The following is a 26,469-nucleotide window of genomic DNA, read 5'->3' as shown; positions in this document are numbered from 1 at the left end:
TTTCTCCTTGTCCCACTTGTAGCGGGCCCTGATGAAGTCACGCTCCAAGGGGTTGGTGAACTTCGTGAAGGGGTCTGGGAGACCCGCGGCTTCACGTTCCGCGTCCTCCTTATCCCATATGGGCCTTTTACCGAGGTAGCCACGGCTTCCGAGGCGATGCTTCCCCGTGTTCCTTTGCTGAAGGCTCTTGAATTTCGCAGCCTTAGCCTTGGCGTCCTCGGTAGCGCAAGTGTCCATGAACTTTTCGAACTCCTCTTCCGTAAGTATCGGATTTTCCTCCAGAATCTTGGACAGGGGTTCCTCAGCCTCAATAGCTCATTTCACCCTCCCTTTCCAGGAGGCCAAATCATTGCTGAACATGCCCATGGCGTGATAGTTAATCTTTTTCATCTTTGGATCATCCCACGGTTGTTCTATGTTATCATCCCGGTCGGGGAACTTGAATCTCTTGTGCAACTTTGTTAGGAGCAACTGCGTCAAATGTTCTTTACTCCTTAAGTCATCATCATTGATGCTCGCGCATTCCCGTAGGATGCATCCTACTTGGTTCCCATAGCACTTGCGAGGTTCTTCCGGCTCTAACGGCTCAAACTTGCCAGGTGCCATCTTTGTGATCACAAGTCGTCCAATCCCTAGTTTGTTAGGTTTTCGTATCCTCTGCTTCTTATGCTTCCTCTTTTCGGTAGCTGCATCAGCGCCGGTACCTTCCCTGCCGGTATCTTCCCCACCGGTACCTTCCCCACCAGTCTCGGCGCCGCCATCGGTGCCGGCGCCGTCGGTGTCGATGTCGGTGTCAGTACCATCATCGAGGCGGACCTGCAAACCTTGCTTAGCAGTCAAAAAAGTCGAGGTAGTCTTGTTCACCCTGATATTCCATCTCGTATGCATCTCGGTCAGAAGGCCCAGTTTCTTCGTTGTTCGATATGTTTCCTATGATTAAGTGTCCTCATTTATTTCTAAAAGTATGAATAAATGAGAAATGACATAAAAAAGAAATCTATGTGCCAGTACTCAATATGCCAACTATATAGCACAAATCATACCTTTATTCACGGGAAATTTCGGCATGACCTTTGCTAAAAAATGGACATATCGAGCGCCTGAAATTCACCGGAACGGAAATGAATCAACATTCCGGCGTAACATAGGCCACTCGGATCATTTACCAAAACAGGACATGTCCAAAACATGACATATCCACATATCACATGTCCAGTTCAAATTTGCATATAAATTCAGCTAATTTTGAAACCTATCTAAATTCATAACTAAATAGATAACCTAATTAACATAACTAAAACCTAAGTAAATTAACCAAAGAACCCTAGCTAGCAGAGAGAGAGGGGGCGTGGTTTACAGAGGGTGCAGGGGCGAGGAGGCAGGCCCGACGACGGCCGAGGTTCGGAGGGGTGGAAGCAGAGGAGGGATGCGAGGGCCGATGGGTCGGGGGCGAGCGCGCCGGGGTCGGGGGCGACCGCCGGCGCCGGGGGCGAGCGCCGGCGCCGGGGCCGGGTCGGGCGCGGCGGTGCGACGGGGGGAAGGGAGTGGGGATTTGGGGGAAAAGAGGCGGGATGAAGCAGTGAGAGTGAGAATTTTGGGTTAAGTGGACGTAGTAGTAGCGCGTTTAGACAAAAAACCGCTACTGCTACCTTGACTAGCTGTAGCTCTTTTTCAGCAAAGCGCTACTGCTATAACCAATTTCCCTTTTTCTTTTCCTTTATTTTTCTCACTTTTCTTTTTTTCTGAGAGCAGTGAACGAAGGGAAGGCGATATATATTGCATCATTTGACGGTTAAATATGTATGCAAAATAGGAACATATATATTACATCATTGGACCCATGCATAATAATGGCTAAGTGTGTATACAAAATAGGAACATATATATATATATATTACATCATTTGACCGATTCCTCAGCGCTGGCGTTTTCATTTTTGAGTCAGCTTCTTTCCCTTCTTGTTCGTCGAAGAATAATTGAGCCCCTCATTGTGACTTTGCCTTTTCCATGGAGTACGATTTTTCTTAGGTAATGTAGTATTGATTCTTCTTTTGACGTATACTTCATCATCATCGTCATCTTCCCTCATTGGGTTGCCGTACTGATCATAGTCTTCCTCGTTGGCAACTCCATCCATTCCAATGATGTTCCTTTTGCCTCTCCTCACGACAACACGACTGAGATTGCATGGGTCGGTTATGAAGAAGCATTGTGTCACGTTCTTAGCGTGTACCCATGGCTCATTTTTTGCGATAGCGTTCACGGTAGTGCTCTTGGCGTCGGGTATAGTCATGGTAGTGAAAATACGATTTTCTCTTTCGACATTCTTAGCCCATCTGACACGGAACATCGTCGTGTTGTGCAGTCTAGAGTAGTCAAGCTCCCAGATCTCCTCGACCCTTCCATAAAATTGTTCAGTTGTGTCGTTGTCGCTGCCGGTCATGCATTCCATCGTCACCCCTAAGTTATGATCATCACTGTCCATATCTTTGGCCTCCGTGTAGAACATGTACCGTTGATATCATATGCCTGATAGGTTACGAGGTTGGGCGAGGGGCCATGTGCTATGGCGTATATGAGCAATCCATCCTTAGAGCCCTCCTCTAGGGGATTAGCAATAATATGCTCTTTGAACCAATGCAGGAAAGTGGAGTTGTGCTCTCTAGTAACTTCGGCGTCTGTCTTGCATACCCCCCGGTCACGATACTTCTTTGCGATAATTTCTTTGTGCAGTGCCACGAAAGGATCTACCTCGTCTAGATGTTGTAGCACTACCAAGTTTGCTTTGTCAAAGTCGCTGCGTCGATCTGAGTATGCCACGTGCAATTCCCTGCGACCGATGCAGTGACCTTCTCCTTCGATCCTCCCATCGTACTTGTTAATGGGCAAACCAACACTAACACCAAGCAGCTGGTCTGCGCCATATAGAAAATTCTCACAGAAAGAGATGCACTCTTGTGTCAAATAGCCCTGGACGATGCTTCCATCCGGACGGGACATGTTATGAACGAATCCTTTGATGATCCCATTCATCCTCTCAAACGGCATCATGTTGTGCAGGAATGACGGCCCCAGGTCTATTATGTCATCCACAATATGGACACACAGATGCACCATGACGTCAAAGAACGCGGGCGGGAAGTACATCTCAAGCTCATTCAGTATCACAACGATCTCTTCCTGTAGCCTTCGGAGCTGCTTCACACTGATCGACTTTCGAGAGATGACGTCAAAAAAGTTGCAGAGACCAATAAGCGTGTCACGGACGTGCTTGTCCATTATCCCTCTAAGGGCAACAGGTAGTATCTGCGTCATCATCACATGACAGTCATGGGACTTCATCCCGCTGAACCTTTTCTTGTCCGTGTCTAGATATCTGCTTATCTTGCCACAGTAACCGGAACTAACTTTGACTCCGGTAAGGCACTTAAAGAATTGATGGATCTCAGCCTGACTTAAGGTGAAGCAAGAAGGGGGGCAATAATCCTCTTTCTTTATTTTCTTGCCCTTCTTCTCCCGTGCCTCTGTCTCCGTCTCTGTCTCGTCTGACATTTTACGGGGCGGCATGTGCAGATCTTCCCTGATTTTCAAATCTTGCAAGTCTTTTCTTGCCTTCGGCCCATCCTTGGTCTTATCCGGCATGTTCATCAGTGTTGCGAGCAAGCTCTCAAGGACATTCTTACAGATATGCATTTGATCAAGGCAATGAGGTGTATCGAGTTTGTGCTAGTACTCCAAGACCCAGAACACAGACCTCGTCTTCCATACCTTCAGCAGCGGCTTCGGCGCCTTTCTCATCGTCTTTCACGACACGGGGCACTCCTTCCAGTTTTTCAACAGCTCATCGATTTCGGCACCGCTCCGCTTACGTGGAGGTCCTCGATGCTCAGCGTGACCATTGAATAGATCTCCACGGTTTCTCCACGGGTCATCCTGTTCGAGCCATCTTCGATGCCCCATGTACACGATTTTCCCAGACCCGCCATCTTTCCTTGACGTTAGCTGCTGAGATGTCGTATCATCCATGCACCGCGTGCATCCGTAATATCCATGGCACACCTGGCCTGCCACATATCCGTAACCGAGATAGTCCTGCACTGTCGTGATCAGCGCGGCTCTCATGTTGAAATACTCGCCTTTGCTGGCGTCCCATGTCTTGGCCGGTGTTTTCCATAACGTGTCTAACTCCTCTTGAAGTAGCCCCAGATACAAATTAATATTATTTCCTGGTTGTTTCGGCCCTTGAACAAGCATGCTCATGTGAATGTACTTCGATTTCATGCACAACCAGGGGGAGGTTGTACATCCATACAAACACGGGCCATGTGCTATGGTTGGTGTTCTGATTGCCAAACGGATTCATGCCATCGGTACACGCGCCGAGCACGATGTTCCTTGCATCACATCCAAAATACCGATAGAAGCTGTTCAACGCTCTCCACTGGCTTCCATCCTTGACGTGTCTCAGCTTCGGATCATCTCCATCGTCGGGCTTCTTCCTCTCCGCGTGCCAGCGCATTAGCTTTGCTTCCTTGGGATCTACAAAATACCTCTGGAGACGGGGAGTGATCGGTAAGTACCATACCACTTTCTGGGGACATTTCTTCCCAGCCTTCTTGTATCGAGAAGCATTGCACATCGGACAGCTTGTTTTTTCCGCGTGCTCCTTCCGATAAATTATGCAATCGTTGATGCATGCATGGTATCTAACGTGTGGCAGATCAAGAGGGCACACGATCTTCTTGGCCTCATCAACACTACTAGGACATAGATTACCCGCGGGAAGAACATCCTTTAGGTACTTGAGATGCTCATCGAGGCTAGTGTCGGTCCATTTGTTTTTAGCCTTCGTCTTCAGGAGTTGGAGCGTGAAACTCAAGCGGGTCACCTCAGGATTGCAACCATCATACAATGGAGTGTTCGAGTCTACCACCAGTTGCTCCAGCTTAGCCTCCTCTCTAGAAGCAGCTCTCTCAGTACTCGTCTCCTTGCGAAGCAATGCTTGAACATGAGGGTCCCGCACGATTGAACTTAGTACCGACGAACTCTGCTGCGTGGAGTCCATGTCGTTCTCTCCGCCGCCATGTCCGGCCCCTTCTCCGCCGCCATGTCCGGCCTCTTCCCCGCCGCCATTATCGATCATCTCTTCGTCTTGCCCCGTGTCATCATTGCCTGCCCCATCGGCATCCTCAACATCGTCATCCTCATCTTCAATTATCCACCGAGTATAGCCATCCATGAAACCAGTCATGAGCAGGTGCGCTTCGACACGACCATGGTCATGGGGGTCGAGCCAAACTATTCCTTTGCATTTTCGACACGGACATAAAACCTTTGTCAGGTTATTTTCCTTCATGTCCAGCACCGCCGACCGCAACCACCTGTCCACCATCGTTCCACTTACCATCGTCAACTCTGCACGGTAATAATAAACAAATTGATTATAAAAATGCGTGCATTCATCAAAGTCATACAAAAATTTGGCATTACCTTCCTTAAAAATAGGACATATATAGATCTAGAGTTTGCCTGGAATTCACCGAAACGGAAATAAATCGACATTTTGGCAAAACATAGGCAACTCAAAAGCACAATTTGGCGTCAACTCATGCCACACACAAAATTTCCATAAACATATCACACACACATAAACATATTTCCATTTTGCAAAAGCATGAAATTTTCATCACCTCTATCTCGAGATCGAGCACACGGTGGAGATGATGTTGTAGGGAGATCAAAAGTGCACAAATCTCTTCTTGACAAAGATAGATCTAGTTAGGGGCAATTAGGTCACTTAACTAAATGCTACATCTACCTCGCTACCTAATTTGGGAGGAGAAAACTTCAACTAGTGGAGGGGGAAGGAAAAAGAGAAAGGAGATGCATTAATGGAGGTGGTGTAGTTATAGCTAGGAGTAATGAAGAGAGATAAAGGTAGGTAGAAGAGGGAGAGTAATGGAGGGAGAAGTATTGAGGAAGAATAAGAGTGAGAGAGGGAGGATGTGGGAGGTAGGGGAAAGGGAGGAGAGGATATGGGGATGGGGAGGTGGAAAAAGGTGGTGGGTGCTACGTCTTAGCAGTAGCGCGGGAGAAAAAGTGCACTGCTGCTAAGAGCGTAGCAGCAGTACGCTTTCCTATCACGCGCTACTGCTAAACGGGCCAACCGTGTGGACAATTTCAAAATTAATAGCAGCAACGTGACTAAAAAGAGAGCTACTACTATGGCATTAGCAACAGCGCGCTTCCTGACGCCGCGCTACTGGTAAACTTAGGTCGTTGTGTATTGTCGGTGGATTTTTGTAGCAGCGCGGTTTAAACATCACGCGCTACTGCTAAATTTGCACCAGTAACGCGCTTTCTGTAACCGCACTGCTACTTATTAGCAGAAACACCTCTTTTTATGCCGCGCTGCTGCTAAGATTCTGTGTATAAGGTTTTCCCTTGTAGTGCCACGCTCTAACAAATATAAGTGAAGCAAAAGAGCATTCTACAAATGGCGGTTTTCTATGTAAAGAGAAACAGGAAATCCAAACTTCAAATGATATAAGTGAAGCACATGAAGCATTCTATAAAGCCATACTCAAAATATATAAGTGAAGCAAAAGAGCATTCTACAAATGGCGGTTTTCTTTGTAAAGAGAAACAGGCAATCCAAACTTCGAATGATATAAGTGAAGCACATGAAGCATTCTATAAAGCCATACTCAAAAGATATAAGTGAAGTGCAAAGAGCATTATATAAATCAACCAAGGACTATCTCATACCAGCATGGTGCATAAAATAAAAATGAAAACTAAATGCAAAAGATGCTCCAAGATTGCACATATCGCATGAACGAAACGAATCCGAAAACATACCGATACATGTTGAAGAAAGAGGGGATGCCTTCCGGGGCATCCCCAAGCTTAGACGCTTGAGTCTCCTTGAATATTTACTTGGGGTGCCTCGGGCATCCCCAAGCTTGAGCTCTTGCCTCTCTTCCTTCTTCTCACATCGAGACCTTCTCGATCATCGAACACTTCATCCACACAAAACTTCAATAGAAAACTCGGTAAGATCCATTAGTATAATAAAGCAAATCACTACTCTAAGTACTGTTGCAAACTAATTCATATTTTTTTGCATTGTGTCTACTGTAATATAACTTTTTCATGGCTGAATCCACTGATATGAATTGATAGTTTCATCAAAACAAGCAAACTATGCATCAAAAACAGAATCTGTCTAAAACAGAACAGTTTGTAATAATCTGAACATTCACCATACATATGATACTTGAAAACTTCTGCCAAAATTAGGAAAAATAAACAATTTGTATATAAAGACAGTGCAAAAAGAATCATAACCATTTGACGTTCCAGCTAAAAATGTAAAATCGCGCACTACAGCCAAAGTTTCTGTCCTGCACCGTAGAAACCATCAAGCAAATGTAAACATCCTAAAGGCAAACCTTGGCACATTATTTTTATAATAAAATGGAATTGTACAAGGGTATAATTATTTTTTTTGAAAAGTTTCTGTAATCAAGATTCACAAAGTTGCCATGAGCATGAACAAAGTTCAAGGAGCTCTCCCACTTCAACAATGCTTGTCTTTCTCACTTTCACTTTCCTTTTTGAAATTTTTTTGGGTTCCCCTCTTTATTTTTGTAGTTTTAAAACTATATAAAAGCACTCAACAGAAATAAATGAATCTCTAAAACTTCCGGGTTGTCTCCCTGGCAGCGCTTTCTTTAAAGCCATTAAGCTAGGCATATAGTGCTCAAGTAGTGAATCCACCCGGATCCCAAGGTATATCAAAGCCAATTTTAATTAACAATGATTTGTAATTTAGTAGTGAGCACAAAGTAACATATATAATGTAACAACAAAGTCTAACTCTCTTCCTATGCATCGGCATGTCATAAAAGAACAATTCCTGCACACATAGTAAAGGCCAATGCATAGTATAAACAATTTCTTGCAATTTTATCCTGTGGGAAACATAGAGAGGTGGAGATATAGTTCCTCTCTCATAATAATTGCAAGTAGGAGCAGCAAGCACTTGCATATTATATTCATCAAAATCATCATGTGCAACGGTATAAGGCAACCCATCAATATAATCCTTAATAAGGGTAAACTTCTCCGATATAGTGTAGTTGGGAGAATTCAAAAAGATAATAGGACTATCATGCGTGGGTGCAATTGCAACAATTTCATGTTTAACATAAGGAACTATAGCAAGTTCATCTCCATAAGCATAATTCATATTGGCATCTTGGCCACAAGCATAGCAAGCATCATCAAAAAGGGATATTTCAAAAGAATCAACGGGATCATAGGAATTATCATAGCAGTCATCCTTCGGTAAGCACGAAGGGGAATTAAACAATGTATGAGTTGAAGAGTTACTCTCATTAGAAGGTGGGCACGGGTGATCAATCCTCCCTTCTTCCTTTTGTTCTTCGCTCTCCTCCTCATCTTTTTCATCCAATGAGCTCACAGTTTCATCAACTTCTTCTTCCATAGATTCCTGCAAAATATTAGTCCCTTCTTGGACAGCAGAGACTTTCTCAACAAGTGCATTAATATCGGAATTGTATTCATAATTCTCATAGCAATATTTAAGGATTGCTAAATTTTTAGGTCTATAAACCGAATCATCAAAATCTTCAACCTCTTTAAACATAGATTCAATTTCATAAGCACCCATAAAAGCAACAAATTCTTCTATTTGTTCCACATCATAGTAATCATATATACCATTAGCATAAGAAGATAAGGTTTTATTATCATTAAATTCGCATAAAAAGGGAAGGTGTGGAGCCTTCATCCTAGAGCAACAAGTATAATCATATCTCAAGCATAGTTGCCTAGCATACCAATTCAAGATATGAATTTGATCCCATAATAGTTTCCCTTTTTGTGTCAAGCGGTAATCCCTAATGTATTCACGTTGATCCAACATTACTCCCATTACATAATTGAATGGGTTTCCTCAGGATTATTAAAGTAGTACATAATATCTTTCACATAACCAGCATCGAGGGTTTTAGGAGGTTCCTCGTCTCCATGAGTAGAAAGTACACCTGATTTTTTTGGTATTTCGTGTTCCATATCCATAACTAAAGATAGAGAACAACTAAGAATAGAAAATAAAAATTACTTAGTGATAAAGCAAACAAGCACACACGATAATATTCACCCCACGCTATTGCTCCCCGGCAACGGCACCAGAAAAAGGTCTTGATAACCCACAAGTATAGGGGATCGCAACTGTTTTCGGTAAGTAAGAGTGTCGAACCCAACGAGGAGCTAAAGGCACAACAAATATTCCCTCAAGTTCTATCGACCACCGATACAACTCTACGCACGCTTGATGTTCGCTTTACCTAGAACAAGTATGAAACTAGAAGTACTTTGTAGGTGTTGTTGGATAGGTTTGCAAGATAATAAAGAGCAAGTAAATAAAAGGTAGGGGCTGTTGTAAGTAAAGAAGCAAAAAAAGTAAATATAGCGAGTGTGGAAAAGTGGTGGTAGGAGTTGTGAAATTGCCCCTAAGCAATTGACTACTTTACTAGACCGATAGCAAGTATTATGTGGGAGAGGCCACTGCTAGCATGTCATCCCTGACTTGGAATTCTATGCACTTATGATTCGAACTATTAGCAAGCATCCGCAACTACTAATGTTCATTAAGGTAAAACCCAACCATAGAATTAAGATATATTGGTCCCCCTTCAATCCTGTATGCATCAATTTCTATGCTAGGCTGAAGCATCTATCACCCTTGCCCTCCAATACATAGTCCTATCAACAGACAACTAACCCTATGGTGTGATCCACGCGCGTGCTCATATGATGGTCACCAAAGGACAACAACATAACCACAAGCAAATTAAATCAACCATAGCAATTCATCAACCACCGATAGGACAATGAAAATCTACTCAGACATCATAGGATGGCAACACATCATTGAGTAATAATATGAAGCATAAAGCACCATGTTCAAGTATAGGGTACAGCGGGTTGCGGGAGAGTAGGCCGCTGTAGATAGAGGGGGGAAGGTGATGGAGCTGTTGGTGAAGATGGTGGAGGTGTTGGTGTAGATCGCGGTGGTGATGATGATGGCCACGGCAGCGTTCCGGCGCCATAGGAAGAGAAGGGGAGAGGGGGCCCCTTCCTCTTCTTCTTCCTTGACCTCCTCCCTAGATGGGAGAAGGGTTTCCCCTCTGGTCCTTGGCCTCCATGGCATGGGAGGGGCGAGAGCCCCTCCGATATTGGATCTGTCTCTATGTCTCTCTCTGTTTCTGTGTTTTTCTGTTGCCCTTTCACCGTTTCGTATATATATGGAGATCCATAACTCCGATTGGACCGAAACCTTCGCCATGATTTTTTTACCAAAAATTAGCTTTCTTGCGGCCGAAGAAGGGCATCAACCGCCTTATGGATGGCCCACGAGGGTCAGGGGCGTGCCCCCTGCCTCATGGCCACCTCGGGCACCGTCTCGCGTGGATTTTTCTTCAGGAATTCTCCAAATATTCCAAAAATATTCTCCATCCGTTTTTATCCCGTTTGGATTCCGTTTGATATGGATATTCTGCGAAACATAAAACATGCAACAGACAGGAACTGGCACTGGGCACTGGATCAATATGTTAGTCCCAAAAAATAATATAAAAAGTTGTCAAAAGTATATGAAAGTTTTAGAATATTGGCATGGAACAATCAAAAATTGTAGATACGACGGAGACGTATCAAGGGGCGGAGAAATCAGGGTGAGTTGGAGGGGACGAAGGCAGCGGAGCGACGGAGATGGGGGAGAGAGCGAGCGACAGGGGGAGAGGGGTTTTCTGACAGGTGGTGGCGAGGGAGATGGGCACTTAATGCCTCTCTGTCGTCGGTGTTGCGGCGCCGGTGAAATTATAGTTATACCCCCACAACAGCTAAAAAAGTAAATACATGTATAGATAAATGAATGCACCATTTGAATGCATCTATTATAATGAGATAAGATCACACAAGAGCACTGCTGATATCCTTAAAACCAAAAATTGATGGCAAATACACTACCAAGGGAAGAAAAAATACATACACAAATATGCACCTAAAAACAAGAGAAAGAAGTTCAAAAAATAAAGAACAAAAGTCCAAGTACTCTAATCAAAGAAGTGAAGGCATATGAATAAATAAACACTAAGAAACAAAAAGAAGAAGTTCAAGTACAAAAACACATGAAGTTTATATCTAAATAAAATACACAACATATAGACAATATAGATAGTGGGGTGACGGATGTGACGGACTCGCCTCTGCATGCGACGACGCGGCATGCCGCATCGTCGCCTACTCCAGCTCGTTCCTGTCTCGGCCTCGCAGGGGGAGGGGGGTCCCGACCGCCCCCTCCCCCTACTCGGCCTTGCGCTGCCGCATTGCTGCGCGCTAGGTTTTGACAGGACGCAATGCGGTTATTCTGTTTCCACCCCCACGGCACGCACCCAGAGTGACAACCCTAAGAGGGATAGTGGTGTCACGAATGTGATGGACTCGCCTCCGCATGCGACGACGCGGCACGCCGCGTCGTCGCCTGCTCCGGCTCGTTCCTATCTCGGCCTCGCAGGGGGAGGGGAGGGGGTCCCTACCCTTGCTCGGCCTCGCGCTACCGCATTGCTGCGCGCTAGGTTTTGATAGGACGCAATGCGGTTATTCTGTTTCCAACCCCACCGCACGCACCCCGGAGGCACACCCCTAAGATAGATAGTGGGGTCACGGATGTGACGGACTTGCCTCTGCATGCGACGACGCGGCACACTGTGTCGTCGCCTGCTCTGGTCGTGATAACCCACAAGTATAGGGGATCGCAACAATTTTCGATAAGTAAGAATGTCGAACCCAACGAGGAGCTAAAGGTAGAACAAATATTCCCTCAAGTTCTATCGACCACCGATACAACTCTATGCACGCTTGATGTTCGCTTTACCTAGAACAAGTATGATACTAGAAGTACTTTGTAGGTGTTGTTGGATAGGTTTGCAAGATAATAAAGAGTACGTAAATAAAAAGTAGGGGCTGTTTAGAAAAAGAAACAATAAAGTAAATATAGAGAGTGTGGAAAAGTGGTGGTAGGAGTTGCGAAATTGCCCCTAAACAATTGACTACTTTACTAGACCTATAACAAGTATTATGTCGGAGAGGCCACTGCTAGCATGTCATCCCAGACTTGGAATTCTATGCACTTATGATTGGAACTATTAGCAAGCATCCACAACTACTAATGTTCATTAAGGTAAAACCCAACCATAGCATTAAGATATATTGGTCCCCCTTCAATCATGTATGCATCACTTTCTATGCTAGGTTGAAGCTTCTGTCATTCTTGCCCTCCAATACATAGTCCTATCAACATATAACTAACCCTATGGTGTGATCCACACGCGCAATCATATGATGGGCACCAAAGGACAGCAACATAACCACAAGCAAATTAAATCAATCATAGCAATTCATCAGCCACCGATAGGACAACGAAAATCTACTCAGACATCATAGGATGGCAACACATCATTGGATAATAATATGAAGCATAAAGCACCATGTTCAAGTAGAGGGTACATCGGGTAGCGGGAGAGTGGACTGCTGTAGATAGAGGGGGGAAGGTGATGGAGATGTTGGTGAAGATGGCGGAGGTGTTGGTGTAGATCGCGGTGATGATGATGATGGCCACGGCAGCGTTCCGGCGCCACCGGAAGAGAAGGGGACAGGGGGCCACTTCGTCTTCTTCTTCCTTGACCTCCTCCCTAGATGGGAGAAGGGTTTCCACTTTGGTCCTTGGCCTCCATGGCATGGGAGGGGCGAGAGCCCCTCCGAGATTGGATCTGTCTCTCTGTTTCTCTCTGGTTCTGCGTTCTCTTCAGGTTTTGTTTCACCATTTCGTATATATATGGAGATCCGTAACTCCGATTGGCCTGAAACCTTCGCCGTGTTTTTTTTCCGAATATTAGCTTTATTGTCGCAAAAGAAGAGCGTCAATCGCCTTACAGTGGGCTCACGAGGGTAGGGGCGCGCCCTAGGGGCGGCGCCCCCCTGCCTCGTGACCACCTCGGGCAGTGGTTCGCGTTGATTTTCCTTCTGATTTTTCCATATTTTACAAAAATAAGCTCCGTCCATTTTTATCCTGTTTGGACTCCATTTGATATGGATATTCTGCGAAACAAAAAACATGCAACAGATAGGAGCTGGCACTGGGCACTGGATCAATATGTTAGTCCCAAAAATAATATAAAAAGTTGCCAAAAAGTATATGAAAGTTGAATAATATTGGCATGGAACAATCAAAAATTATAGATACAATGGAGACGTATCAGCATCCCCAATCTTAATTCCTACTTGTCCTCGAGTAGGTAAAAGATAAAAAGATAATTTTTGATGTGGAATTCTACCTAGCATAATCTTGATCACATATGTAATCATGGCATAAATATTAAGACACGAGTGATTCAAATCAATAGTCTATCATTTGACATAAAAACAATAATACTTCAAGCCTACTAATAAAGCAATCATGTCTTTTCAAAATAACATGGCCAAAGAAAGTTATCCCTACAAAATCATATAGTCTAGCTATGCTCCATCTTCACCACACAAAATATTCACATCATGCACAACCCCGATGACAAGCCAAGCAATTGTTTTATACTTTTGACGTTCTCAAACCTTTTCAACTTTCACGCAATACATGAGCGTGAGCCATGGACATAGCACTATAGGTGGAATAGAATATGATGGCGGAGAAGACAAAAAGGAGAAGATAGTCTCACATCAACTAGGCGTATCAACGGGCTATGGAGATGCCCATCAATAGATATCAATGTGAGTGAGTAGGGATTGCCATGCAACGGATGCACTAGAGCTATAAATGTATGAAAGCTCAACAAAAGAAACTAAGTGGGTGTGCATCCAACTTGCTTGCTCACGAAGACCTAGGGCACTTGAGGAGGCCCATTGTTGGAATATACAAGCCAAGTTCTATAATGAAAATTCCCACTAGTATATGTAAGTGATAACTCAAGAGACTCTCTATATGAAGAACATGGTGCTATTTTGAAGCACAAGTGTGTAAAAAAGGAATAGTAGCATTGCCCCTTTTTATTTATTTTCTCTTTTTATTTATTTAGCCTTTCTATTTTTTTATTTGGCCTTTCTTTTTTTTCTTTTTTTTGGATGGCTTCTTTGGCCTCTTTTTTTTATTCGGGCTTCTTTGGCCTCTTTTATTTTTTTGTAAAGTCTGGAGTCTCATCCCGACTTATGGGGGAATCATAGTCTCCATCATCCTTTCCTCATTGGGGCAATGCTCTAATAATGATGATCATCACACTTTTATTTACTTACAACTCAATATTACAACTCAATGTCTAGAACAAAGAATGACTCTATATGGATGCCTCCAGCGGTATACCGAGATGTGCAATGATCTAGCGTAGCAATGACATAAAAAACGGACAAGCCATAAAAAACATCATGCTAGATATCTTACGATCATGCAAAGCAATATGACAATGAATGCTCAAGTCATGAATATGGTGATGATGGAAGTTGCATGTCAATATATCTCGGCATGGCTATGGAAATGCCATGATAGGTAGGTATGGTGGCTGTTTTGAGGAAGGTATATGGTGGGTTTATGGTACCGGCGAAAGTTGTGCGGTACTATAGAGGCTAGCAACGATGGAAGGGTGAGAGTGCGTATAATCCATGGACTCAACATTAGTCATAAAGAACTCACATACTTATTGCAAAAATCTATTAGTCATCGAAACAAAGTATTACGTGCATGCTCCTAGGGTGATAGATTGGTAGGAAAAGACCATCGCTCGTCCCCGACCGCCACTCATAAGGAAGACAATCAATAAACACCTCATGCTCCGACTTCGTTACATAACGGTTCACCATACGTGCATGCTACGGGAATGAAAAACCTCAACACAAGTATTTCTACAATTCACAACCACCCACTAGCATGACTCTAATATCACCATCTTTATATCGCAAAACTATTGCAAGGAATCAAACATATCATATTCGGGGATCTACAAATTTTATGTAGGATTTTATGACTAACCATGTGAATGATCAATTCCTGTCGTCTCTCTAAATAGATATAAGTGAAGCAAGAGAGTTTAATTCTTTCTACAAAAGATATGCCCATGCTCTAACAAATATAAGTGAAGCAAAAGAGCATTCTACAAATAGCGGTTGTCTATGTAAAGAGAAACAGGCAATCCAAACTTCAAATGATATAAGTAAAGCACATGAAGCATTCTATAAAGCCATACTCAAAAGATATAAGTGAAGTGCAAAGAGCATTCTATAAATCAACCAAGGACTATCTCATACCAGCATGGTGCATAAAGGAAAAATGAAAACTAAATGCAAAAGACGCTCCAAGATTGCACATATCGCATGAACGAAACGAATCCGAAAACATACCGATACTTGTTGAAGAAAGAGGGGATGCCTCCCCGGCATCCCCAAGCTTAGACGCTTGAGTCTCCTTGAATATTTACTTGGGGTGCCTTAGGCATCCCCAAGCTTCATCTCTTGACTCTCTTCCTTCTTCTCACATCAAGACCTTCTCAATCATCGAACACTTCATCCACACAAAACTTCAAAAGAAAACTCGGTAAGATCCGTTAGTATAATAAAGCAAATCACTACTCTAGGTACTATTGCAAACCAATTCATATTTTTTTGCATTGTGTCTACTGTAATATAACTTTTTCATGGCTTCATCCACTGATATAAATTGATAGTTTCATCCAAACAAGCAAACTATGCATCAAAAACAGAATCTGTCTAAAACAGAACAGTCTGTAGTAATCTGAACATTCACCATACTTCTGATACTTGAAAATTTCTTCCAAAATTAGGAAAAATAAAAAATTTGTATAGGAAGACAGTGTAAAAAGAATCAGAACCATTTGACGTTCCAGCTAAAAATGCAAAATCGCGCACTACAGCCAAAGTTTCTGTCCTGCACCATACAAACCATCAAGCAAATGTAAACATCCTAAAGGCAAACCTTGGCACATTATTTTTATTTCTAAACTTTATAAAAGCACAAAACAGAAATAAATGACTCTCTAAAACTTCTAGGTTGTCTCCCTGGCAGCGCTTTCTTTAAAGCCATTAAGCTAGGCATATAGTGCTCAAGTAATGAATCCACCCGGATCCCAAGGTATATCAAAGCCAATTTTAATTAGCAATGATTTGTAATTTAGTAGTGAGCACAAAGTAACATATATAATGTAATGAGGAAGTCTAACTCTCTTCCTATGCATCGGCATGTCATAAAAGAACAATCCATGCACACATAGTAAAGGCCAATGCATAGTATAAACAGTTTCTTGCAATTCTGTTGTATTGGAAACATAGAGAGGTGGAGATATAGTTCCTCTCTCATAATAATTGCAAGTAGGAGCAGCGAGCACATGCATATTATACTCATCAAAATCATCATGTGTAGTAGTAAAGGGCAACCCATCAATATAATCCTTAATAAGTGCAAACTTCTCCGATATATTGTAGTTTGGAGAATTCAAAAAGATAATAGGACTATCATGTGTGGGTGCAATAGCAACAATTTCATGTTTAACATAAGGAACTATAGCAAGTTCATCTCTATAAGCATAATTCATATTGGCATCTTGGCCACAAGCATAGCAAGCATCATCAAAAAGGGATATTTCAAAAGCATCAACGGGATCATAACAGTCATCATAGCAATCATCCTTCGGTAAACACGAAGGGAAATTAAACAATGTATGAGTTGAAGAGTTACTCTCATTAGAAGGTGGGCACGGGTGATCAATCCGCTCTTCCTCCTTTTGTTCTTCGCTCTCCTCATCATCTTTTTCATCCAATGAGCTCACAGTTTCATCAATTTCTTCTTCCATAGACTCCTGCAAAATATTAGTCTCTTCTTGGACAGCGGAGTATTCCTCAATATATTGTTTAACATAGGTATTAGAAGCATAATTATCATAACAATATTTAAGTATAGCAAAATTTTCAGATTTGTGAAAAGTAGCATCATACTTTTCAATCAAAGAAGCAATTTCATAAGCACCCTCAAAAGCAACAAATTCTTCAATTTGTTGAACATCATAGTAACTATAAACACCTTTAGCATAAGATGATAAGATTTCATTACCAATAAACTCACATTGGTAGGGAAGGTGTTTCTTAGGGTTTTAACAACAAGTAAAATCATATAATTCACATAAATTCCAAGCATAGCATTGCAAACGTTGAATTTGACTCCATAATAATTTCCCTTTTTCAGATATATGGTGTCGCACATAACAAGCATGCTCATCTAAAGATTTGCCCTCAACTAAGCTAGTTGGGGTTTCGGCATGAGCTCAAAGGGATCGAAGATGATCCAAGTAAAAAGCTTCAGCAGTGTGATAGATTTTGAGTGGTTCTTCAACCATTGGTTCAGTAGGTACAACTATTTTTTTTGGTATTTTGCGTTTCCTACCCATAACTAAAGATAGAAAACAACTAAGAACAGCAAATAAAAATTACTTAGTGATAAAGAAAACAAGCACACACACGAGAATATTCACCTCACGCTATTGCTCCCCGACAACGGCGCCAGAAAAAGGTCTTGATAACCCACAAGTATAGGGGATCGCACCAGTTTTCGATAAGTAAGAGTGTCGAACCCAACGAGGAGCTAAAGGTAGAACAAATATTCCGTCAAGTTCTATCGACCACCGATACAACTCTACACACGCTTGACGTTCGCTTTACCAAGAACAAGTATGAAACTAGAAGTACTTTGTAGGTGTTGTTGGATAGGTTTGCAAGATAATAAAGAGTACGTAAATAAAAAGTAGGGGCTGTTTAGATAAAGAAACAATAAAGTAAATATAGCAAGTGTGGAAAAGTGGTGGTAGGAGTTGCGAAATTGCCGCTAAGCAATTGACTACTTTACTAGACCGATAGCAAGTATTATGTGGGAGAGGCCACTTCTAGCATGTCATCCCTGACTTGGAATTCTATGCACTTATGATTGGAACTATTAGCAAGCATCCACAACTACTAATGTTCATTAAGGTAAAACCCAACCATAGAATTAAGATATATTGGTCCCCCTTCAATCCCGTATGCATCAATTTCTATGCTAGGTTGAAGCTTCTGTCACTCTTGCCCTCCAATACATAGTCCTATCAACATACAACTAACCCTATGGTGTGATCCACGCGCGCAATCATATGATGGGCACCAAAGGACATCAACATAACCACAAGCAAATTAAATCAATCATAGCAATTCATCAACCACCAATAGGACAACGAAAATCTACTTAGACATCATAGGATGGCAACACATCATTGGATAATAATATGAAGCATAAAGCACCATGTTCAAGTAGAGGGTACATCGGGTTGCGGGAGAGTGGACCGCTGTAGATAGAGAGGGGAGGTGATGGAGATGTTGGTGAAGATGGCGGAGGTGTTGTTGTAGATCGCGGTGATGATGATGATGGCCACGGTAGCGTTCCGGCGCCATCGGAAGAGAAGGGGAGAGGGGGCCCCATTGTCTTCTTCTTCCTTGACCTCCTCCCTAGATGGGAGAAGGGTTTCCCCTCTGGTCCTTGGCCTCCATGGCATGGGAGGGGAGAGAGCCCCTCCGAGATTGGATCTGTCTCTCTGTTTCTCTCTGGTTCTGCGTTTTGTTCTGGCTCTGTTTCACCGTTTCGTATATATATGGAGATTCGTCCGATTAGCCTGAAACCATCGGCGTGATTTTTTTCCGAATATTAGCTTTCTTGCGGCAAAAGAAGAGCGTCAACCACCTTACGGTGGGCTCACGAGGGTAGGGGGCGTGCCCCCCTGCCTCGTGACCAGCTCGGGCACTGGTTCGCGTTGATTTTCCTTCCAAAATTTCCATATTTTCCAAAAATAAGCTTCGTCCGTTTTTATCCCGTTTGGACTCCGTTTGATATGGATATTCTGCGAAACCAAAAACATGCAACAGACAGGAACTGGCACTGGGCACTGGATCAATATGTTAGTCCCAAAAATAATATAAAAAGTTGCCAAAAAGTATATGAAAGTTGAATAATATTAGCATGGAACAATAAAAAATTATAGATACGACGGAGACGTATCATCTGGCTTGTTCCTGTCTCGGCCTCGCAGGGGGAGGGGAGGGGGGTCCCGACCCCCTCCCCCTTGCTCGGGCTCGCGATACCACATTTGTCAATAGGCGCAATGCCGATTTCAATGTCTACAAATATTTAAATCCAAAATTAACAAACAAAGTTATAAATAAGAAGTTCAAATTGTGAAGATATAGAAGTTCGCGGTTTTGTAGAACCTCAAATTAACATGTTAAAAACGATTATCATACAGAAGTTCAGGAGAGTTATTCAGTGAAGACCAACAACTATTATAAGTACAAAAACTTACTAGGAAAAATAAAAAATAACGCATATCCCTCGGCCAATTCCATGGTTGCTCATGGGACTAAGTCAAAAAAATCCAAACCAATGCAAAGAATGAAAAATAACATAAAAAAGAAAGAAATACAGAGGACTTGCTGCATTACCTTGCAAAGAAGGAAAAGCAGAAGTTCACGTATGAACAACATAGAAGTCCAGCTTGTACAACGACCCTTAGATGATCTAGAAAAAGTGCACACATACTTGGGCTAATCCCATGATTGCTCATGAGACAAAAGTCTAAAAAGAACGTCTGAAGAATTAAAATTACAAAAAAACCAAGCAAAGAAAATATAGAGCAACATGCACCCTCGCCTTGCAAATGTGGAAAACCAGAAGTTCAACCATTAATAAAAAAGAAGTCCAGCTTCTACTGAAGATAGTGGATGATCAAAAAACTATCCCAAAAACATAGATTAAAGGAAAAAAGAGGATGCATGTGCCTGTGTTCTAGCTCCACAGTTACACACATGACGACAGTCAACAACATAAAAACATACTTGATTTTTTATACAACACCAGCAACAGGCTAGATCGTATTGCCTCATCTCCTAAAAGCATGCGTAAAGAGCACAGAAGTTCAACTACAAATGTTATAGCAGTCCAGCTTGTACAACAGAACATAAAATGTTTGAAAAACAACCCCAATCAAATATGGTTCCCAGATTTAATCGTTTGGGTTAATTCCAACATGTCAACAGCCCATTTCAAACGTCGTCATACTCTAGATAAAACATCAAAAAATGATCCGCCATCAAGTTGTCCGCTCGAACAACGAACCACGGCGGGAGGCAGAAGGTCCAATCCACATTTTCGGAATGAATGATCCAGCCAAATCAAATTAACAACGCAGGAAGGATTCAACCGCCAGTTCAAATGGCATCATGCCCCAGATAAACAAGAAAATGATTCTCATCATATTGTCCCATGAACAGAAAACCACAACGGGAGGCAGAAGATCCAATCGCCGGATTTCGATTTGTATGAGCCCGCTTAATCAAATTAAAAACATGGACAGGATTCAGTCTCACTAATGCACGCAAATCTGCCGCCAATTTCAAAAGAAAAACTACAAATCTACAACAACGGTCGAAACCACTCCCGCGGACAAAGAACAGAGGCAGTGGAACACCAAATCGAATTCGTTCAAAAATAGCAACAAAACATACAGTAAACTCATACCTAAACCCAATTCTCATCCTGTTAGAGATTCTAGAACATCCAGTACATGCAACAAACTTGTAACAGACCCATGTTCATCACTGCGAGAGAGCAAATCCGCCAACGAGCTAGATCCTGAATCGAAACAAGCATTTAGGTTCTAAAAAATGTGTCCACATTACACTTACATCACAAACAACACGAATGATCAGAAAAAATCATGGTAGAAGGCACGGTTGCGAAGATAGCCCGAAGGTCGGGTTCGTAGAGAGGGAAGTTCAAGCGTGTCACTCAGGCAGTTCAGGTTGTGATCAGAATAGTGTTTATGTATATGTATGTATATATATATAAATTGAATCGGTAATACTCGGTATTACCCGATACTGAAACCCTTCCGGTGACCCCGAAAAGCTTCCCGAACCTCTCGAAACTATTTTGGATATTAATGAAACAATTCCACAACTATATTACCATCACTCCCGTCCCACTAACACTCAGAGATCGTGACTACCTTAAGCTTGTGACCCCATAGGTTCGGTAAACCATATACATGAACGAAACCCCTTCGTTCAATGACCGATAGCGGAACCGTGGACATCCATATCCGTCCCTATGATTACACGAATGATATTTGAGTGAACCTTTGGTTACCTTGTGATGTTCCCTTTGCTTCGCGATACTTTAGAAAACCTGATGTGCATCCGTATCCTCCTGATTCATCACCATCCTCACTATACTGTTTCTTCCATTGCCGGTTTTTTTCTTCTTTCTCATTGACGTGTTCCGGCATCCCCGTGACGTAGTCACCTTTGTCGGGCCATACGATGATGGATGCCGTCACACCGAGAGGGCCCTAAGAATATCTCTCCATTATCGGAGGAGAAAATCCCACTCTCGAGTTGTCCGGTCACTTGTCAAACTTTCCTATGAGCCTGAAAGTTGTCATTATGATTACCTTGTTACATATGATGTTTGAGCACCCGAAAGCCCACCGTCCCGTAGGAAGTGACCAAGACACTCTCATGGTCCGAGGAACTAAAACACATGCTAACACTTCGTGTTATAATAGATGATTTCAGACTATATAATCACATAGTATAACAGACAAGTATTGGGTCGATTCAATATGATCATTCACTACTAGAAAAAGGGCTATATATGGGATTGACACTAATGGCGCACCAGACAAGCGGTGCGCCATTAGTATATACTAATGGCGCACCACCTTCTGATACGCCATTAGAGTTGAAACTACTAATGGCGCACCTGGCCCAGGGTGCACCATTAGTATCAATTTTTTTTAACTAGTGCGCCTGTCCAAACATACTAATGGCGCATCCAGACACAGTGCGCCACTAATGTTGTTTTTTATTATATTTTTTATTCCCTTTTTTGCAAAACTACTAATGGCGCACTATTCCACTGTGCGCCACTACTAGTTTAAACTAGTAATGGCGCACTGTGGGACAGTGCGCCATTAGTATGTTTTTTTTTGCAAAACTACTAATGGCGCACCACCAGAAGGTGCGCCATTAGTAACCTGGATTACTAATGGCGCATTTAGAGTTGGTGCGCCATTAGTAAGTGGGCAGCAACAAGATATTTTGGATAGCCTCTCGTACCCACACTCACTTTCTCCCCACTTCATTCTCTCCACCTCCTCCTTGTCTCGGGTGCCTCCTCTTTTTCACCTCATTTCCACCATAGATTCATTCAATTTAAGTGGTTAAATTACCTTGTTTTGATAGGTAAGTAAGGGGGAAGCTATATTTATGTTGTTCTCCCTACAACAATGTGCACATGCACTTTTTATGGCCTAGCTAGATCTATGTATGTTCGTGGTGTTGCATATGTTTGTGGTGTTGCATATGTGTTTGTGTTTGGAGGTGCACCGGTATTTGAAATGCGATAGTTGCGAATATTTTGCCGGAATGTTGATTCATTTCCGTTTCGGCGAGAATTTTGGCATTAAGCATTCTTTTTGGTCCTATTTTTAGGGAAAGTCATGCCAAATTTTTTCTTGGTTCTAAAATATCGTTTTGCTCTACCCCGCAGGCGACCATGGTCCGCATGATGACCGAAGGCATCATGAATAGGTTTTTGAGGTCCGCGAAGGCCGAGATGCTTCAAGAGAATGAGACGGAGATAAGATGTCCGTGTCGAAGATGCAGGCTGAAGAGCCTTATTGCGGACCCGGAATCCGGGCAGGTGCGGGACCACCTGCTCTTGCGTGGTTTCATGGATGGCTATCGGTGGCAAGGTGATGAAGATGACTACGAAGTCGTCCATGGGGGCCGGGCAAGAAATGAGGAAGGGCAGCAAGACAACCACCGCGGCTCGGGCGGGCGAGAAGACGAAGAATCCCCAGGAGATGATCACGACAGTGATGCTGTACACAGTCATCATGTAGAAGATGCAGGACATGATGATGAGGAAGATGCCGGAGCAGACGACGGGCATGATCATGAAGATGATGATGCCGACGGAGCAGACGACGCTGGACCATCGATGGGCTGGGTGCAGGACCCTCATATTCAAGAGCTGCTTCTCAAGCAGACGGATAACGCAAGAGCTGCCGCCCGAGAGAAAGCCAAGATGGATCAACTTGCATTAGACGCGGTTACTCCATTGTATGAAGGATGCAGGCCCGAGGATACCCGCCTGAAAGTAACGCTCATGGCTCTAGAGATGAAGGTAAAACACAAAATGACCAATGCATGCTTCGACGAGAACATGTCATTCTGGCACGAACGTCTTCCCAAGGGGAACAAGTGCCCAACCAGTTTGGAGGAGGCAAAGAAAATCGTGTGTCCTCTGGATTTACCACACGTGAAATACCATGTGTGCATGAATAATTGCATCATTTATCGGGACGAGCACGCGGAGTCTACCATATGTCCGGTGTGCAGCGTCACTCGATACAAGAAGAGGAAGAAAGCTCCTCAAAAAGTGGTGTGGTACTTTCCGATCACTCCTCGTCTACAGCGGTATTTCGCAGACCCTAATGTAGCAAAGCTCCTGCGTTGGCACGCGGATAGGGAGGAGAAGAAGCGAGAAGATGACGCAAATGATCCGAAGATAGATAAAAAAGACAAGATGCTGAGTCACCCTAAGGATGCGAGGCAGTGGCAAGCATTGAACTTCGAAGACCTAGAATTTGGGAACGATCCAAGGAACATCATGCTGGGCGCGAGCACCGATGGAGTCAATCCGTTTGGCAGCCAGAGAAGCACACATAGCACCTGGCCTGTGTTTGTGTGGATGTACAACCTTCCCCCCTGGTTGTGCATGAAGAGGAAGTACATTCACATGAGTATGCTAATTGAAGGACCGAAACAACCAGGGAACGACATCAATCTGTATCTGGGGCTGCTGAAAGAGGAGCTTGACACGCTGTGGAAAACACCAGCCAATACGTGGGACGCCGCAGAGAAAGAATATTTCCCTATGTGAGCCGCGCTGCTCACGACGGTGCACGACTATCTCGGTTACGGATATGTCGCGGGGCAGGTGGTCCACGGATTTTCTGGATGCGTCATGTGCATGGATGACACAACGTATCGCCAGCTAGATAGAGATCCCGGGTCTTCAAAAACCGTGTTCATGGGACATCAAAGGTGGCTTCGCGATGATGACCCGTGGAGAAAACGCAAGGATCTATTCGATGGTGAAATCGAACCCCGAGGACGCCCGCGTACGAGGAGCGGCGAGGAAATAGACGAGCTGTTGAAAAATTGGAAAGACTGCCCACTGCCGGGAAAGAAGCAAAAGGCGCCAGAGCCGGGAAAGAAGCGAAAGGCGCCAGAGCCGCTGCTGAAGGTATGGAAAACGAGGTCTGTTTTCTGGGACTTGCCGTACTGGAAGATCCACCGTGTGCCTCATTGCCTTGATGTCATGCATATCACGAAGAACGTGTGCGAGAGTCTGCTTGGTACCCTGCTCAACATGCCAGAGAGGACCAAAGATGGGCCGAAAGCAAGGGCAGACTTGAAATCAATGGGCATCAGGCAGGAGCTTCACGCTATATATGATGATGATGATGATGATGATGATGATGATGATGATGATGATGATGATGATGAGGCGAAGCAGGACACGGAAAGTCATCGCAAAGGCAAAAAGGCCAAGAAGACCGGAAATGACTACCCTCCCGCGTGCTTCACTCTAAGTCAGGAGGAGATCGAGCAGTTTTTCACCTGCCTCGTAGGAGTAAAACTTCCTTACGGTTATGCGGGGAAGATAAGCAGATACCTAGACCCAGCGAAGCAGAAGTTCAACGGGATGAAGTCTCACGATTGTCACGTGCTGATGACGCAGATACTTCCAGTTGCAATCCGTGGGATCATGGACGCGCACGTCCGTGAAACCCTATTTGGCCTATGCAACTTTTTCGACGTCATCTCTCGGAAGTCTGTTGGCGTGAGGCAACTCAGAAGGCTACAGGAAGAGATCGTGGTGATACTATGCGAGCTTGAGATGTACTTCCCGCCTGCATTCTTCGACATTATGGTGCATCTGCTGGTCCATATCGTGGACGATATCATCCAACTCGGGCCGACGTTCCTGCACAGCATGATGCCATTCGAAAGGATGAATGGTGTCATCAAAGGATACGTTCGCAACATGTCACGTCCAGAGGGAAGCATAGCCAGGGGCTTTCTGACCGAAGAGTGCATCTCCTACTGCACGAATTATCTAGGCATCGAGAACCCCATTGGTCTGCCCATCAACAGGCACCTTGGCAGGCTCGCTGGATGGGGTCACCGTGAGGGTCGCCGCGAAATGCATGTCGACTTCGAGGGTCGACTCGCCGACTTTGAAAGAGCAAACCTAGTCGCGCTACAACACATAGACGTGGTCGATCCTTGGGTGGTAGAGCACAAAACCTTTATTAAGAAGACGTACAATGACCGAGGCCAACAGAGGACGGACGGAGATATACTCAAAGAGCACAACTCATGTTTCACGCGTTGGTTCAAGCAGAAGCTTCTGTCGTACCCTTTACATGAGGATTCTTCCGCGGAAGAACAACTCATATTCGCCTTGTCACAGGGCTCCGAGCACAACCTGATGACATATGAGGCGTACGATATCAACGGCTACACATTCTACACCGAGGCCAAGGACATGAAGAGCGATGGTTATCAGAACTCCGGGGTAACGATGGAATCCTACACCGGTAACGACAAGGACAGATACTACGGAAGGATCGAGGAGATCAGGGAGCTGAGCTACGCTAGAGAGAAGGTCCCGATGTTCCGTGTCAGATGGGCGAAGAGCGTCCTAAAAGAAGACCGGTATTTCACCACCATGGTTATACCCGAAGCCAAATCCAAGACCGCGGGCGCAAACGTCACCGTGAAAAATGAGCCATGGGTGCTGGCTTCCCAAGTGGACCAATGCTTTTCCATTACCGACCCATCAAAGCCTAGTCGTGTTGTCGTGAGGAGAGGCAAAAGGAAGATCGTCGGAATGGATGGAGTAGCCAATGAGCAAGACTTCGACAAGTATGGCGACCCGAGGATCGAACATGATGAAGATGATGAAGTAGCAGCATACACCACAAGAAGAAGCAGGACCACCCTACCAAAAGGACGTCCATTCCACAGAAGAACTCCATTTGTGAAAAAGAAGGGCAAGAAGATTGTGAACAGATAGCTAGCTAAGATCGATTGTATTTAAATCGTAGCCTTCATTTCTCGATTGTATTTCATGGGCACTTTTTGAACTATCATGAATATTTTTAAATTTCATGGACACTCGATCTCGATCCCCCTCCATCTCGATCGCAATCCCACCTCGCCAGATCC

Source organism: Triticum aestivum, chromosome 4A (genome assembly GCF_018294505.1).
Source record: "Triticum aestivum cultivar Chinese Spring chromosome 4A, IWGSC CS RefSeq v2.1, whole genome shotgun sequence".
Taxonomy (NCBI): domain Eukaryota; kingdom Viridiplantae; phylum Streptophyta; class Magnoliopsida; order Poales; family Poaceae; genus Triticum; species Triticum aestivum.
Note: the sequence above shows the minus strand (reverse complement) of the source record.